This window comes from Botryllus schlosseri, chromosome 4 (genome assembly GCF_051294905.1).
Source record: "Botryllus schlosseri isolate E-star chromosome 4, Bs_hap1, whole genome shotgun sequence".
Classification (NCBI taxonomy): Eukaryota; Metazoa; Chordata; class Ascidiacea; order Stolidobranchia; family Styelidae; genus Botryllus; species Botryllus schlosseri.
In genome coordinates this window covers 7,074,542-7,093,648 of record NC_137239.1, presented here as the reverse complement: position 1 = coordinate 7,093,648, position 19,107 = coordinate 7,074,542, and the positions used below count along the sequence as shown (strand labels likewise).

Below are 19,107 nucleotides of genomic sequence, written 5' to 3'. Positions count from 1 at the left end.
GAAGAACAGCTCTTTGATTTATGAAACTCTCCGATATTTTGGACTGTTTTCATGAAAAGTTGTAGGTATCTCCTTCGAAGTCGTATTCCATGATAAGTGTTATCGAACTGTTATTGCCATTCGCACCTCAATGTGCACATGAACATATGTTTTCCGTTTTGACAAATGTAAAGCCGTGACCAAGAGATACTGCGTGGAAAAAGTGTTTGCCAACCACTAAAATTCGTTTAGTCGAATATATCTTTGTCTAAACAAGTATAGTCATCGCATCAACATGGGAATAGATTTTCAAGCGACTTTCTTGTGAGTGTACCGCCAGCGTTTTATAATGTTTCCGTCGTGCCACAACCTACAAGAAGTTTGGGAATCACAAAGCATGACGATATAAACGGCCATATTTATACACTTCCTACATTTTAGTCCTGAAGCAGCGTATGCGTTGTGATTTGTATACAAGAGATTTTAATGTAAATTCGGACTCGGTTAATGTAGTCCATTGTTATTCAGTCGATATAACGCAGGGAGAATGTCTTTACGCTGTTAAACTTGTGTAATATGACTCCGGAAGGTTACTGGTCGCTGCGCTATCTTCCTTTCGACGGACCGCCATCCACGGCAGTAACCGTCGTCCACGACAATGGTTGCCCGCCTTTTTGTTGTCACGGACCCCTTTTGGCAAATTAATAATTTTGCGGCCCCTGCCTAGAAGAGGCAATCTTGATTTGGCGGATATCAACGTGCATTGTGGTAGAGGTAGTATTGTCGTATAAGATCAATGTACATTGGACATGTGCACATTGTAGGCAGCAGCATATATTTATTTTAATGTTTACCGGTACATTTTTTTCTCGCATGCTTGAGTTACCACATGTGCCATTTAAGAGAGAAATGAAAGTAAAAAGGTCGCTTTTTGCTTTTTCCCGAAAATTTATCAAGGTAATCACATACCCCAAAAGGGTCCTTGGACCCCAGGTTGGTAACCACTGGTCTAAAATTTACACAATTTGTAGATTTATAGTTCAAAATGGAAGCCAGATTGGGACCGCAGAGTCGAACGAACCATCATCTATGTGGTCATAAACAAAGCTTCTACGACAGACATGTATGAGCTGTAAATGTAATAATAGCGAAATCAATATGCGTTTATCTATCCCAATGTTATTCAGTTCATCAAACCTCGATGACCATTCAAGTTTATTGACGAAGCTACTTTTCGTGATGGAACATGGAATCGTAGTGAAACAACACAGACTGAGGAACAAAGAAATCTGCCACAGTGATCACACGCACAGGCTCATACGTGATAATAAATGTAGGCCCTACTGCAAGCAGTGATCTGCGAAAATCAAATGTCGATGACAGAGGAATCTAGTGTAAATTGCTCTCACATAGCGAGCATTGAAAAAGTCAATGATCATTTGGCGAATCAGCATCAATTTATCTACAAAAGTTACTAAATAATATGATTACTTTACTCTCACAAACCACAGACCATCTGGAGAATGCTCATAAGTTCGTTGAACTACAAATCTTCGGGCATTCATGATAACAGATGCTAAACGCTTAAGCAACGCATATAGGACAAGGGTGAGAAATGATTTTTCGTCGCGGACAAATGAGAAGGAGAAAATATGTTGGTCAATTGTAGCTATATTATCCAGCCTATTAATTTTATTTCCTAATACGGCCGTAAACCAAACTTTACGCTGATTGGTCGAGAGACAGTGGCCATGGATACGACGCAGCAACGGAGGACGCTGTATTTACCTAAGCCTAGTTGGCACTACGATGTATTCCTATAGCCGTGTAGACTGCATAAAAACGACAAGATTACAGTTAAATGTTTATTACTTCATCAATATTAAAATTCGGAAAGGAAATAAGATATTTAATAACATATACTGAAATATAATGCCGAAATACTACTGTGTTTATGAATGCAGTGCCACCAATGGCAATGAACTGGGGAAGAACAGATCTTTCCATTCATTTTCTTCCAACGCAAAGGACAGGAAGGCTTGGGAAGGCAGAGTATAAGAAGGCAGGATTATTTGTGGCTCACATTTGGGCCTGAATTTGATGCCAATAAGAGTGATTTACTCTTTTTCTGTGATTTCTGCCCAAGTTCAAATTTCATGAACTCATCGCATGTGCTGTTACGATACCTCAAGCACACCAAGGCAGATGAGGTCTGCTCAGCTAGAACCACTCTATCATGTGAAGCACCCAGATATCCACATGGAAAAAGAACAAGACCTATCTTTGCTACATTCACATGAGTGATGCTTAGTAGTATTGAATGGCCCTTTCTTCGTGCAATAATAACCCCCACAATATTGAATCCCTGTTCATACTGTACTGTCCTTGAAGTGATTTGAAAAGAGATGTTGCATATGGATTACTTGCTGTCTTGTTCCCCTCAAAGCAGTCCAAAACCCTACCAAAATTGCTACTTGTGAGTCGAAGAGCCCTATGTATTTACACCATTCTGCACATCATCTCTGTTCTGATGTCCTGTGGGCTTATAGGTAGCTAATCTGCATATGACTGACTTCGTTGGCTTCTTACCCTAAGATTCAGGTGATGGATTTGAAGATTCCATTTCAAGGCTTGTCGATGGCGATTCTAGATCAGGATCACCAGATGACAATGTAAGATTCGCATGTGCAGCATCCACAACATTGCAGGAAGACAGTTGACACGGCAGTGAGTTCAGGGTCCGCCTCTTTGCAATGTGCATATCTTCTGCTTCACCACGGAGATTGCGACTGGGAATCGCACCTCTCTTTAGACGTGACTGTATTGGTGTATCTATAATGTACTAGCAGCAAAATCTTCCTTGCAAAAGTGGTGGTAGCAAATTATTATTATTATTATAATTGTACACAACAGTGGTGCTTTTAGCCTGTTTAAGGCTTTGTGCTCCACGACATGACAGTATTTGAACTGATCAATGCATTTATTCTTGTCTTTGATATTCTTTCCACTCTTTCATGCATCGGCTCGCGATTCATCGGGTCTTTAGCTGCTGACTTGTAGCTCGGCTCACTGTGATTTCTGGGCTTTTTAAGTCACTGCAACTGCAGTGAGGTCGGCGATGAGGAGCAAATGAAGCTTGTGGAAGTAGGCTTGAAATCCTGCCTTCTTACTCTGCATTCCCAAGCCTTCCTGAACTTTGCGTTGGAAGGAAATGAATGGAAAAATCTGTTCTTCCCCAGTTCATTGCCATTGGTGACACAGCATTTATAAACACAGCAGTATTTCGGGATTATATTTTAGTATACATTACTAAATATTTAATATCCTTTCCTAATTTTATTATTGATGAAGTAATAAACATTTAACTGTAATCTTGTCGTTTTTATGCAGTCTACACGGCTATAGGAATACATCGTAGTGCCAACTAGGCTTAGGTAAATGCAGCGTCCTCCGTTGCTGCGTCGTATCCATGGCCACTGTCTCTCGACCAATCAGCGTAAAGTTTGGTTTACGGCCGTATTGAAAGCAGTGAATTACACTGTTTATGAATTCTGCTCAGTGGATGTGTTGATATAAAAGGGATTGAGAACGTGGTGGTTAAGTACCAAAAATAGTATTAATTTCCGTCATATTCCGAACAATGGTGAAAATGATACATTTGAACTGTTTTAATCTCTATCCGCTGTGTCCGCATTTTTCTGACATCGCCCGTTCATTATTTATGGGTGATGATGACTCATAGTACTCACGAACATTGCTTGATTGTTATAAGTATTTTACTATGTATAATGCGTAATGTGACAATGGCAACAAAAAAGACTTCTTTTTACCTAAATTGTTACGGGATAATTACCCACATTGACTTCATTTTGAATCTGTATTACGCATGCAAGCTACGTAGGCTGCGTAATCGACGCATAATAAGGAAAAGGCTAGAAAGTAAACGAATTTGCTGTTCAATTTACAGCCTATGGCTTTAATCCACGTAGTAATATTAAAAAGTAGGTTTTCTGTTTTGAGTAGCAAGAAAGTTTACCCGAACCACTCAGAATAGCTCCGCGGCCGCACTTTGCCCAAGTTTGACATAGGCATATAGGTTGTACATTTTTGTTCTTTTTGTGGCAATTACCTAAACTAATGATACAGCTTACACTAGGGTTGCTCAGAATTGAACGAGTTTCAATAAGTCATGGTTTTCAGTCCGTTTCACATGCCTTATGCCTTACAACAAAATGTAACTCATCCCTGCCATCTGAGTGCATGTTGAGCTGAAATAAAATGTGAGGATTTCCCTAAAATTCGAGTACTGCTATTTCACTTTTTTTTTACTGCATATATGTCAGAGTTTAAGCAGTATAGGTGTTGTTTGGTGTGATGCAAAACCTCACTGTATATATTTTTCCGAGTTCTAGACAGCATTTTCAGATTGCCCAAAATGCACACTGCCTTGGAAATGCTCAAACTTACCTAAAACTTACCATCATTTCGCACGATTCACCATCTGAAAGAATGCAACTGTAAATGCACCATCCAATCGCCCAGCGACATTGTAAATAGGCCTATCTTATTATTCAAGGAAACATTAAAACATAACGGGGGAATAGATAACCAAGCCACATAACAAAGAAATGGAATATTTTGATGACAATCCAACACCAATAAGATCGATGGGTTGATTTTTCGAAAATTTGAACTCTTTGCAAGCTTGCTGTTTTTGGCCGTCTGGTATATGTACATAGCGCGATCGGTATTTTATTTTATCATAGATTTTGCTGGATCTTTACGTACTTGACCATTATTCACGAATTTCAAGAACTTAACGATACAGCAGCGTGTATGATGAAATTAAATACCGACCAGGCTATGCGCATACCTGACGATATGAAACACAACCCAGTCTGTTACAAGCCGTGGTAGATCTCCAGCAAAGATTTTAAAATTTCGAAAAATCAACCCATTCAGCCACCTGATTGGTGTTGCATTTTTGTCAAATTAATGCAGTTCTTTGTTATTTGGTTTCACTTTGTTATCCTTTCCACGTTATGTTCTTACGATTCATTGAATAATAAGATATTTACGATGTCCCTGTGCAATTGGATCGTGCATTTACTGTTATATTCTTTTACATGGTGAATAGCACAAATTGATTGCTAAGTTTTATATGGCTTTGATGATTTCCAAGGCAGTGAGCAATATGAAAATGATGTCTTGAACCCAGGAAAATATCTATAGTGAAATTTGGCATCACCCCAAACCAAAACTTTGACATATATGGCATTTTAGTAGGCTGAGTAAAATCGCGGCTATAACATTTTAGGAGAATCTCCCATTTTCGGCAGATCTTCTTCCAGCTCAACATGCACACTGATGCAAGAGATGAGCTACAAGAAATTAGCTAGAACACGTTTTCGATGCATAAAGCATGGGAAACGGACTGAAAATCACGACTTTCTTAAAGTCGACCAATTCTAAACAACCCTATGTGCCTTTATAGATTTTATGACTGTTACCTCGGACGCTGATCATAGAGCGTGCGACTAATTGATAGCTCGTTAATTAGTTCGAATGGTATTGTTTGATGGTCGTGAATATCGGCACGCAGAGCTCGTGTGACCCGTGGAGAGAGAAGCCGTTTTGCAGTTGTCGCGTTGCAGTTGTGCATTTTCCGTTCTCATCTTGCAGCCTACTTCGCACACCCTGACGTACATGAACGCGATCGATGCATATGCATACCATGAACGCATGGGGGGCATGTGTCAGTGGACAATGAAGGTGCGGAAATAGCCTTGTAATGCTTTCCAAGTCTTGCACCACCGCCTGCCAATACCTCAATGGGATCCGAACACCACAATCAAGATATCTTCCGATTTAAAACCTCAAAGTGCAACCGATTGCGCCAATCGAACCGAGTTGAGAGTCGAGTCTAACCACTTGTATCAAGAGAAAGCCGAGAAAGCGTTGAAGATAATCCTAAAGGCTTTATTGTGTTCTTTATAAATAGTAATACAGATATCTGGTGGTCATGGGATCTTATTACCGGCATCGGCAGAGAATTAATGATCATGCGGATTTTGAGTCGACATTATACGTCTACTATGCGCTATTCTGCAATGCAATCAGTAAAGTATGTTTACACTATAAACACGGGGCAGACCGCAGAGTGAGTGAACCACAGCCGAGCGAGCGAGTGATGCGCGTATATTTATTGAGAAGCGTTACTTAGAACACATATAACAAGAGCTGTTTTGTACCTAAATTTTCAATATGACCTAATTTCTATGGTCATACGCTAGCAATGTTTCACAAATTTTTATCGGCTTGTGAAGCCGGTGTATCAGTATCATCATCCTCGTCATATTAGGTTTGAGTTTTGATTCTAAGATATCTAGTCTCCACACCCCGTACTGCCAAGTCGATTTCTGCTGTGAGTCAGAAACTTGGTCACGCCACTGAAACACGTTCTATCAAATATGAGCGGGGAAGGGCAGCGATGAAGAAGTCGACCTGACTACAGTTAGAGTATTTCCATTTCTTTTTGATATAATTGGGGTATCCAGAACGATGGATTGGAGATATTGGACTTTGAGTTGAACTCAAAATTGTTTACACGACACTAAATTCAGCTCCTCAATCATTTCATGCTCAGAAACTTTACAGAATAGATTGTTGATCCGGTAAGGAATTTATAATTCGAAGATATCCTGGAATCAAATCACTATATCCTCGTGTAGTTTTCTGAGATGTTTGATTTGTGTTTCTCCATTAAAATTGGATATTCGAGCTGGACCGGTAGCTCATGCAAGCTTGGAATTTGAACAGTTCACGTGCCGCAAAATTTCGGTGAGATATCAAGAGCTTATCACTGAATCCGGACAGTGTCTTTTTCACCTTGATCATGTTTCATCATCTCTAAGAACGAATATATTCTACTCATAAATTTTGCAAAATACGCCCTTCAAGTAGGCCTAGAAGCGATATCGTTTCTCTCAACCGTAACGCCGTGTCGAAGGTCATGGTCGCAGCACTGTCGAAAATCCACGATCGGTTGAAGCAGAGAATAAAATCACACAAGACAGTTTCTCCTAAAAGCCATCATCCCTCACAGTGAGCAATATCTGCGCAAATAGTTCGTAGTTCTCACAGCACACAACAAACCAAGCTTTCCAGGGATTCTGCCGACTGTTAAATTAGTCCATTGATGGGCAGGATCAACATTGTCATGTAGCAATTGACTTTTCCGGGACAGCTGAATAAGTAGACGTACGACCCTAAATGTCCCTGACTGTATCGATTTTGTATTTTTACTGCGTATTTAGCTGCTTTATTTATCAATCGTTTCGACACTACGCAGCAGTTGCTTTCTAAACTTACACCACCCCCATTTGCTCTGAATGCCCCTTACCGCCCAGTTTCATAGCCAGCACCCCCATATCGCCCATTTCGTCGCCAGCGCCCCCTTCATGCTCGCGAACGCCCTCAGGGGGTGCTGGCGCCCACTTTGGGAATCACTGCGCTAGAGAATTGTAGTCGAGGTATACCTGTACTATGGGCGATAAATATCCTAATGAACTACGTAGCATGATCAATGGTCATAGTCGTGGTCATGCCAATTGCCAATGTTAAATTTTGACAAAATCCCAGACCCAAATAATTATCTCTTCGCCTTCTGACTAGAGCTGTTTACCAATCAAACAGCATGGTTCTCTGCTGTGTAGTTCTTCTTGACTGGATTTCCCTTTCCGTTTATTTTGCCAACGGAGATTTGGGAAACTGCGTGATGTTCTTTTACATTGTTTATCGTCATATGTCGTGCTCTCCTGTTCTTAATACAGCTTTAAGCCAAAGTCTTGCGTATGACGTGATCGCTGCAATTATTTAATAAAATATGAAGTGATTCCTACGCCATTCGCTATAGATTTCAGGGCCGGATTTGAACTACGACTGTACCCCGTTTCCTGTGATATATGGACTTAATATGTGCTTACTACCCATTTTCAACTTGAAATACGCAACCTAAGATATAAATAGTTCGGGATACTCCAGCACGGGTTGAATTTATGACGCCTCAGCGTTTTGAAAAACGGTATGAAATAACACCTAATCAGTTGAAAGTAGCAAATGTGGATTTTCATATTAATCCTAATTTCGGTATAGCGCCCGTCCAAATTATAACTTCGATTCATAACACGGGTCAACAAAAGGACAAAAAATTGGTAGCACATCTATGTGTCGTTTCTGGCGTTTTCAAGGTTGCTGATAACGAATATCACATTAGTTTTTCTTTATTGACTCTAGTTTAGAAGATACGTATACCCCTAAAAAAGACCAAATTACTGTATTTACCACTAAAATATCTTCCAAAACTTTATACTGCGCCTAAATATATAATATTGACTATAAAGAACCCACGAACTCCGTCCTAAGTTATTCAATTAATAGAGTTACGGTTATGGTTAGGGTTATGGTAACAGTTAGGATTATAGTTATGGTTAGGGTTAGGGTACGAGATCTTTGTTTGTTTGCGACATCTTTGTTAGTAAAAAAACAGTATTTCAAGCCTAAAAATTGTACTTTTGCAACGGAAATATATTTTCTCCTATACCACTAGGTCATTCTACCAAGATGAAAGTGGAGTATAAAAGCTATCACACATATCCTTGAAATTCTCATATACAATACTCGTATATGCGTGTCATCTATGTTGACCTGTGAATGGATCGTTTTATGCTGAGCCAGCAAAGTGGATATACCTGGTATCCCAACCAAAGGAGAAGCTCAAAGCATGGTATCTTCAATGGATCTCAGATTCGAATACGAATGGAACATTCCATGAAATTCCTTGAAGGATGTAGTAGAAAAAAATTCGACGATCACAAATCATCCAACTATAAACAGTTGGTCCGAAAATTCGTTTATGTGTATGGAAACTTATTGTTCAGTCATCTTCTGATCATCTTAATGATTACAGCGAAGAGTAAGGGGAAAGGTTCCACCAAGACATCAAAACAAAAAAAAAGATGTCATGGCAGACAGTGGCGGCTCGTGACAATATCGGGTGGTGGGGCAAGGGCTGCAAGCGACTTTTTATCAAGATGACGTCACAATGGCGTTTTCCAACGTAAACAAGTAACTTAATGATGGTACGGTAACATGAATTTCCCGGCAACAGTGATTTTAACGTATGTGCCACGAAAGGTCCGCCAGTGAGCTGTGACTTGAAGTGTGGTAACTGCGTAAACGGCGTACGGAACAAAGATTCAACACGGTTCATATGTTCGCACTAGACCTGACTAATTATCTGCAGAAATGGAAATGACTATTCCTCGAGAGATAGCGTAAGCCTAATTGGAAAGGTCAACGAGTTCGGACAGATACGCAATTGTTATCTCATAGATTGGGCCTGTCATATTGAATCCAAATCATCATTCTGAAGAACTATAAATAGCAGCCTTGGAACTTCGGTCTCGGTACAGCATAGGAGATTTTGGCCTTGAAACTGGAGACTGTAACACGACACATACGGCTTTATTACTGTCTATAGGTCTGCTGCGAAATCGCCTTTGGAAAATATATTACCGAATAAATACGTGGATGAAAGCCTTAAACTTAGTACACTGTTACATGACATCATCGAGAAGTGGCCTCATGGCCCTTTTCGGTATGGTACACTGTCAAAATTAATGCGAACAGACCAACACCGAATTTTGCGTAAAATTTACTGAGGAATAGGGTGATCAAGTGATCAGCTGTTAGCCGCCATCGAAAACGAAATAGCTATCGCGCTTGACAGGGGGTTGTAAGCAAATGGCTTGAACGCCACAATTTCACGGTGAAATTGACATTGGAGAATATAATATCAAAGTAAATATTTGAATGCAAACTGAGAATGATATCATCATCTCAGTTAACTTTACCGCAGATACACCGGCTTTTCCGTGAAATCCGCAATGCGTTGTAGGCTAAAGTGTCAGATCGGAGCACATCTCTACCACACTCGACCTTGAAAACGTTATTACTGCCCTAATCATTGAGTGTCAACCTTGAGACTTGGCACAGCGTTCGATACTAAAATCAAGACATACCGTGCGAAAGCTTATGACGGATCTAGGTAAGGAGCATCGTTAAAATCAATAGAGACCAATACCGGCTTTGCGTATAATCTGTTAGCGATAAATGACGAGTCAGCTCTCACTCGAATTAGGAAACGAAATTACCACTAACACAGTTCAGTGACAAACTTAAAACTTGGTACAGCGTTCGATACTAACATTAAGACTTACCGTGCCAAATGTCATTACCGGTCTCAGTATTGTACATCGTCCAAATCAATGCATACCAATACTGGCTTTTGAGTAAAATCTGTTTGCGATACATGACGGATCAGCACACACTCAAGTTCGGAAACGGAATTACTACCCTAAACGTTAAGCAGAAACCCTGAAACTTGGGGCAGTGTTAAATACCACAATCACGACATGACATACCAAATTTCAAGAGTTTTCATGGTGTGAAACACCATCAAAATCGACCTATACCTTCAAAGGTCGACTAAACGCATATGACGGTAACCGAGTTCAGCTATAGGTACGATTGTTACATCCCACCTTAGGGGCACAGAGCTATTGTGCCCCGGTTGCTCGGTAATTTATGAATAGAAGAGAGTAAATCACCGTTTCTTTATTGTGCGCGGCTTTGAGAGAATAGACAGTGAAAGCTTGTTATGAGCGCTACCGGGGCATGCCCCGGCTAGGCATTCGCAAAGCGAAAACACAGAAGAGAATTCGATTTTCGCAGAGACTTCGCTATATATGGGCATTTACAAGCGAAAGGACAAGAAGAATACCATTTTCGCTGTGATTTCGGTATATATAGATTGGTGTGCGTCTATAAATTGTAAAGAATTGTTATTGAACAGAATTTCAGGTGGGGCAATGCCCCAGTTGCCCTATAGGACGAGCCGCCACTGATGGCAGATGAGATGAACATGTTATGGCAGACTATTTCTATAACTTTTCGGAAGATTACAGTAAATTGCTTGCTAGAGAACATCTAACAAGAAATTATTTTTATTTGGGATGAATTATTAATATAATATTTCAAATGATTATTTCGAATTTGCAATGTTATTTGGGTTTTCATGTAGATAATTATATATATGATTGGAGTGGGGTGTATTCATCCCTGAACCTCACTAACTATAGGGTTACCATACGTCCTCTTTTAAGAGTAAGTGACCTCTTTTTTGACTTTTTTGAAAGTGTCCTGGGAGGACACTCAAATGTTATCTTTTTTTAGATTTTGGTTAAATATAGGGACAAATTCGACTGAGATACAGTAAATCAGCACTGAAGTAACGCTCCCGCGACTATTTCGGAAGCTGAGCCGGAAAGATGACCTCTTTTCAGTCAACCAAGGGCTAGTGTTAATGAAAAACTGAATTTCGGGGTTTGAACCGGATAAATTTACCATTTGTTCAGGATTTTCCTCCGGTATTGCAAGTCTGGAAATTTTGAAAAGTGTCCGCTTTTCAGATTTCCAAAATATGGTAATCCTACTACAGGATAATGCTAATACCCCTGAACATAATTTGAAATAACTTGAAGAAACTAGAAAGTCATATTCGGATCAGAGCCCTTCAGAATCCCAAAAATCACTCTTACTTTGTCTGCATAAAAATATGTGTGGACCAGTGTATTGTAATGATAATAATAATAATGTGTCAAACTCTTATCTGATGTCGAGATGGTATTCAAAATCTCTGTCAATATCCAAAACAAGTATTGGTAGGTATTTTTTTCCTTGTTCCCTTTGAGTGGTCAAATCTCGAAGTGGACTCAAGTTTATTTCACAAATCACTGCAAAGTACAATATTTTGGCAGAGTTATTAAAATTTGTTCTCGTCGTGCCTCGCAAGATTCATCATCAATAGATTTATTTCTTTTTAATATACGTGCGCCACATCTTTCTTAATATTAAGAATAATAAGAAATAGAACAGTAATAATTTATAGAAATCGCTCGAACGGTATCCGTATGTATAACAGAGTGGTATCGTTTTAGGCCTTTCAGAAGCTCGGATAGATGCAACGTGCTAGTGGTGGACTATAAGGCACCGACATTTTGGCGTAAGGTAACTCATCCCCATGACAGACCAAAACATAATTAGCTTTGGTCAACATGAGATACCGCGAAGTGCACTGAGAGAAAGATCAACGGCATTGAAACCTTGGCTCAAACTGACCTCCGCACGTTGTCCGAAATTTTGGATATTTATACGTCCAGTCGCCCAAATAGCCAGTCCCGAGAGTCGCAAAGCACAAATGTTATCCCAGAGGAAATAAAAAGTGCCGATGAGAAAAGCGATTTTGGAATAGTGTATATCTCACGAGAGGTTTTCTGTTAGTTTGCTCTGATACGTGTGAGCGGTGTTTGGAAATACCAACATGCTTCACCAAAATGAATAACACTAATGGGCCCGTTAGAAGCTACCAGTGCATAACTCATGACTAGTCTTAACCATGTAGCATGAAACGGGCTTAAGAGGTTGTACAATTACGAGTCCCAAATTTCTTAAGTCCGCAGCGCCGTCAGGTCTACCAAAATATCCCATAAAGTGGGTCGAGAAAAAAAATATGTACCATAATTATTAGAAGAATTGATTCATTCATTAACTTAGAAATATTCTGGCATTTCTCGCGACTTGAAAACAATTTCACATTGAGCCCACTGAATTATCTATTAGTTGCATTTGCCGTTACCTGTTTCGTCTCATCGTTAAATCGCATAACACCGAACTCAGTTCGCAGCGGGCAGATTTCATATGTAAGAGTGACATCCCAGCAAACACGAGATATATTCAGGACATGTTCGGATATCTTTTTGTTATCCTAATTATCTCAAAATTGTGTTTATGCATATCTTGTGCGGAAACGTATCTTGAATACATCTTTTTCTTATCCAACAACTTTCGTCAAAATGCTGAAAATATATTTGTGAGGAATCAAATTCGATTATTGTTTCATTTTATGGTATAATTTATCTACTATCAATTTTATTGATGTCTTACTCTTATGGGGTGATATGTCACCGTAATTGACACTATTGAATCATAGCAATTTACATCGTTGCTATGATAGAATGTTTTTCCTTTTGTCACACGCCGCTTTCGCGTGATTTTGCAGATATTTTGATTCTTGGCCATCCCAAATTTTGGAATCCGAATCCATTACGGCTCCAGGCGGCAATTTGAAAGTCTTATGAATTTCCAATTCTGGGTAATCCGAAAAACTGTTGCCAAAATAATGCTATACTATTTGAACGTTCCTGCTACAATCCGACTGTCAAAGCAAATTCAGAATCCGGATCCACTCCGGTTACGCTGAAAACCATCTAGCCGTCTAGCCGTCGGAGCCGAGTGACTCAATGGCTTGAGGCACTTTCTCCCACGCGAACACCCGTTTCGGCGCGCAGGTTTCAAATCGTCAGACAAAAGACAGAAGCGCTCTGATAATGGCGGCTTGCAGTGCAGATATCGTTGTCGTTTTGGTTTTAGTTGCGTTCAGGGAAATCGCAGTTAATTGAGGCTAATACAAGCATATTTCTATAGAAGAATACCGAAAACTGCACTGTGCAAGGTAATTTATATAGGCTATGCTTCTTATATAATCATAGTTAAGAGAGAGAGAGATATATTTATTGATTTGTCCAACCGTAAAGAAAACATCATTGGCACATGCAACAACAATAAATGAACTTACGGTATAGGACAGGGTGTGACCGATATGACTCTGGGTAGGGTCAACTAGTCTGATCACACCCTGCATTAACAAATACAGATATTGTGTTATAAATTTGGATGCATTGGTTGGGATCAATCAATTCAGCTCAGCATAAAAATAAAATACTAAAGAAACTACAAATTTGGTGGGAGACAAGCGGATCATTGGTAATAGGAGATGAGGTGACTGAATAATTCCTTTTTGAAGGAGTGGTATGGGAGGTCCCGTATTGAGGAGGGTATAGCATTCCATATGACAGGACCGGCATAGTCGATCGATTTCTTTGTGAGGCTACTGGTGGGTCGATGAAAATAGATGTTGCCCTGGGAAGAAAATCTGGTATTGTGTGAGTGAACAGTTTGAGCAAGGACGAAGAAATCATTAAACACAGGAGGCAATTCATTTGAAAAATATTGATGCATAAATTTAGCTACTTCAAATGTAAAAATATCGTCAAATTTTAGAATATTGTATTTGCGGTAGTACTGGGATAAGGACTTGACTTGAGGTAATACGATATAACTTCATAGAACTAGTCTAGTCTTTCTGGTAATATGGTGTCCATATCATAACTGGGCGGCTATATCTGAATATAACTCTTTGATTCATATCAAACTAACTAATAAACTATAGAACTTGTGCGGCTAATCATGAGCACATTTCCTGGATATCAACTTACTCCAACCTTATACTTTAAGGATTTGCTGTAAATGAATATAGGTCATTAGGTGGGTATTAGTCGATCAATAAATCGAGCAATCATTTGCTGTTGTGCTTTTTGTTGAACAAGAACAATCGGTTGCTGTTGCTGTAATACATAAAAGCTGGAAAACCGATGTAGAAGTGATCTCATTGATTCAGACTAGCTTATATCTTATGAATTGGGAATTGTGTGAAATTGTTTGTATCTATAATAGTATTGCATGGCTGGTGGTTGCGTAAGAATGCAAATAGCACGGTAAGGCTAAGAATAAAAAGTAACCATAATATGATAATCGCAATCGGTCTCTGTATAAAAGAAACAGATGAAATGCTCATCCAGTAAGCTATAAACTCAGAATTAGCGTACTGTTTTCCAAGTGGGCCTACCTTTGCCATCTACATTATCCATATGTTTTAGATGTATTAAAGGTAGCTTTTAGTGATATAATAAACGCTGCGGAGAGTAGTGGCTTGCTCACGTCTTTGTCATTGTCTGGACTGAAAAGGAAGCGCAGCGGCCAAAACGAAAACGTCAGCTGAACAAACAATTTTTGAATAATTCGGCGTCAACTGATGGTCAAAGGTATACCCTTTTATTCCGTGAAATATGGTACATATATGTAAAACGTTTATAATTTGTAGATGATGTTTTTCCTGCACTGCAAGGAAGAAACATAATCCAAGTATTCAGATACAAGACATGCCAATTTCAAGAATGCGATCATATTATGATTCTGGCAATGAAAGTGTGGCAAGCAGGAGTGATATCAATGATGCTCGCAATGCAAGTTTGCCATCATTAAGCGAAAAGAGTGTTCAAGAATGGCATGATCCCAACATTGAATGTAACGGCCAGAGATCTAAGTCCTGCAGTAAGTTCCTAGCACTTTGATGCGTTCTCGAATTTGAGAATAAAGTCTCTCTGTTTTTCAGATGCTCCTTCATTTAAAATCATCGTTGAACTACAAAATTTTGACCATCAACAATGTGGCCTGTCATAAAGTAATTGTAAGTTTATCACATATGATGGTCAATCTAACTTTCTTGTAATCGAATCCTTTTTAGCTTGTGCATCAAAGACATAAAGTTGCAGAAAAACCAGATGATGAATTTCCTCAGACATCATATCGACAATGACTCCAAAAGACCTCAATCGAGTGCCCCAATTTTGCTGGAAGATATAATTGAAGATCCCTGTGAAACCTTGTCACAGCTGGAACACCTTTGAACAACGGAAAAGTCTGAACTGGTATGTTTTTGTTTCTCATTCGAACAAAGCGATTGACAGTCTAAATCAGGGGTGTCCGCCGACACCAAGGAATCATTTTCAGACACAGCAGGGGTCCTTTTCGAAATTAGTTCTATTATCAAAAATTGAATTGCCAATGTGATTTATTGCAAAATCGCAAAGTCAACCAAGCCTTTGATTAGCGTGACCATGGAATTTATGGTGTGGATGGTTTTATCTAGAATGCCCATAAATGTTATGGTTAATTCTGGTGCAAACCATTCATGCAAGGCAGTACCATCTGTATTGTGTACCACTAATATAATGTTTTACAGGTGGCCGCTTTAATGGGAATCCGGGGTGTACAATTGCCGGAAACTGTCGGAAATATGATGACCAGCATTGCTGTAAAGAAAGTATGAAAAACCAGTCTTAAGGGTCAAAACAACAAGAGTGACACTTGAAAAGAATATTAGACGTAAGTTATCAACGGTTATTGACGGAAATTAAACGTAATCAACGTAAAAAAAAATGTTGAGCCCTAGCCTCGATTTTTCAACATTTTAATCGTTTGACGTCATATTTGGTAATACGAATACTGATGTCGTGATGTGCTAAGTTACCTACTTTAGTACTCTAGTTGTTAATGAGTTTTAGCAGAAAATATTCAGCTGCAATTGAATATATTATTGCAGTATGAATATATTATTCAATAGTATATTGGAATTCTTTACCTTCAAGAGTCTCTTATATCAATGAAACTTGTTCGTTGTCTGATGTATGATATACCATGACTGGACAGTGGACATCTTCATCTAGTTATATCTCTTTTTAGGAGCATGCAGATCGGCTCATCCTGACCTCGAGATCCCAGATAAAAGAACTAAAGATCAGGTTGCAAGATCTCTAACTGTTGCTGGATCTTGCAAGGTAATTTTGTTGTTAAGTTAAGCCTGTGTGGTGACAGTTGTGTCTTTGATGATATTATTGAACTGTAAGTGAATTGTTGTTACCGCTCATCTTCAGAACATTGTATATCAGTGGTCCCCAAACTTTACGAGAAAATTTACGAGACAGACCTTTACAATTTCCCTCCGCGGGTCGCATTTGTCTCGCACGGGGAGATTAAAATTTTATTTGAATAACTCTACTTTGTGTTGATTTACAAAATAATGTTAAGCAACTTCGATTTTGGTTTAGACAATACCCTGTCTAAAGATTTTTATACCCAAGGAATTAAAATCTCTGAAAATTTCTGGATTGTGTGAATTTCTGGAAGGTACTACGCAGTCATAAAAATTGTCTCGCAGACCACAGTTTGGGAACCACTGCATATATTTGCTGTGTCGTGCATGGAAGGAGCGATCAATATCACATCAGCCTCTCACAGGCAACTATTACCATATTAATATTAAAATAATAATGTGGAGAACAATCTTCACCCCGTACCCAAACTATAGGTTTTGAAATCCGTTTCCAGCAGCAGCCACTTCATGATGCCAATAGCATGAAAATCCTCTCTATAATGACAGTCATTATTGAACAGGTTCTGGTGTCTCATCTTGACAGCGTAACTGCGTTGATTATATCTTCAGTGTGAAAGTAAAGGTCATGTCGCTTTTGAAAGAGGACTTCAAGTCTTTTGGTTAATGCGACTTAGACCACCATCCCACTTTACTCACAACCAAACACAGAACAACTTTTATTCTACAGTGATAATAATCAATTGTACTAATCTACTCGTTTATGTTATAGGGTGGCGATAAGGAAGATAACAGGAACAAGGCTGTCATCACAGAGTCTGACAATTCCGACAACGATTTCGAACTTATGCTTAGGCAGCAATATTTGCTGAAGTGATTGCGCACTATGCGCAGTTCTGTGCTGATTTAATACACGAACAAAGCCATGCATGATTTGTAAAATTATCAGTCAGTCTTCCTTGATAAGGGCAGTGCAGGATGTGGCAGGTCCAGGTACCTAACTAGGGTCAGGGGTCACCTAGGGTCAGGGGTCATCTAGGGTCAAGCAAGATATCATGACAATGTCATACAGGTATCTTTGAAGATATCCTATATATGTGCAAATGTGTCGACAGATTTATATAAACAATACATATGACTAGATATATTTTCAAGTAGTTGAGACATATACACAATATATATGCAATATATTATGTGTTTGCTGGGATATCCCAGTTCACGACTATGTTTTGATCTGCAATAAATCGCTGAAATACCACATGTAGTTGTCCTGTGAAGCTCATACCAAACGCGAATCCGATGACAGGATTATTAAAGTAGTCCAACATATTACGATTGCACGGTACACAAAATCCGATTAGTGAGTTCAGAGTAAAGGCAATTTGCCTGAAATGCTCGTGACAATTTGCTTGTGCGGGTCATAATCACATTTACTGTGTTTCCATCACTGAGCTATATAAACACTGGAGTGCGCAACTTACCGTGACGGCCGAGAAAATTGAGAAATTGCTCTGGCTACCTACTTGCGCAGAATGCGCACTGATGCTTATGGCGAGGTACTCCGATTCTTCGTGTTTTTACGCTTTTCTTGGGATTTTCTTCTGGAAAGAGTATGTTTTATCACAAAACTAACACAGAACATATTCCTAAACTACAGTATACCCTTCCTAATAGGTATGTCAGCCTTGACTGACGCCATGGATTGCATTTACGACTTTCCGTATCCAGTGCACGGCGAAGACTCGTGTGTATATTCAAGGGATACTACATTGCAACGACATGCCGACGCGCATATTTCAACGTTTAGCTTCTGGCAACATTAAATTCAACCTGAAGCAGTCTTGAGTAGCAGTGATGCTATAGTCGCAATCGGTGATAACAGCTTGCTAGTACCGGAACACGTCAAGCTTGCTCTCGATGTCTTAAAGAAGTTGTCTAAATCTAAGCTGCTTCCGTCCTATCCATGATTTTGCCATGGTTATTATACTGTTTTGTGCACTATACGGTTCTATGTACCAGAAATATAGTAACGAGATCATTGTACGGATGAAGTTGCCAGTGCTCGATGAAACTCACACGAATATTCGGCACTCGCGTTGTTGACAATTTGACATATCGCACATCGAAAGGTTGCCTGCTCCTAAAAACCAGTGTGATTCTGTAAATGAAAATGATATTTCCCCGCATAGGCGTGTGTATAAGATTCCGGTGTCATCGATAGTAAACTGTATCCCATGGTGACTAGAGATTACCGCAGCAAGCAGGGTTCGAACCTGCGCGGTAAGATCCAATTGGATTTCCAGTTCAACGCCACTCGTCTATCGCATCCGTCGGCAGAAATACCAACAAGCTTATTTGATTGCGTTTTATAGCATCTAATAAGGAGCGGGCCCGTGTGTAGTTCTGTCTTGGAATTTGTGTTATAGCAATGATTGTGG

General features: G+C 39.4%; 1 protein-coding gene and 1 long non-coding RNA gene across 2 annotated transcripts in view; one reads left to right on the top strand and one right to left on the bottom strand.

Moving 5' to 3' along the window:
- Positions 1-19,107, bottom strand: part of LOC145437984 (uncharacterized) — a gene marked incomplete at its 5' end in the record, with an annotated part of 459,138 nt that overhangs the window by 324,874 nt on the left and 115,157 nt on the right. The gene's annotated exons all lie outside the window — the stretch shown is intronic.
- LOC145436959 (uncharacterized) lies at positions 14,442-17,597 on the top strand. The gene is made up of 7 exons (XR_013914506.1): positions 14,442-15,041; positions 15,101-15,330; positions 15,392-15,466; positions 15,524-15,707; positions 16,022-16,164; positions 16,522-16,616; positions 17,442-17,597. It is a non-coding gene; the product is annotated as an uncharacterized LOC145436959 (long non-coding RNA).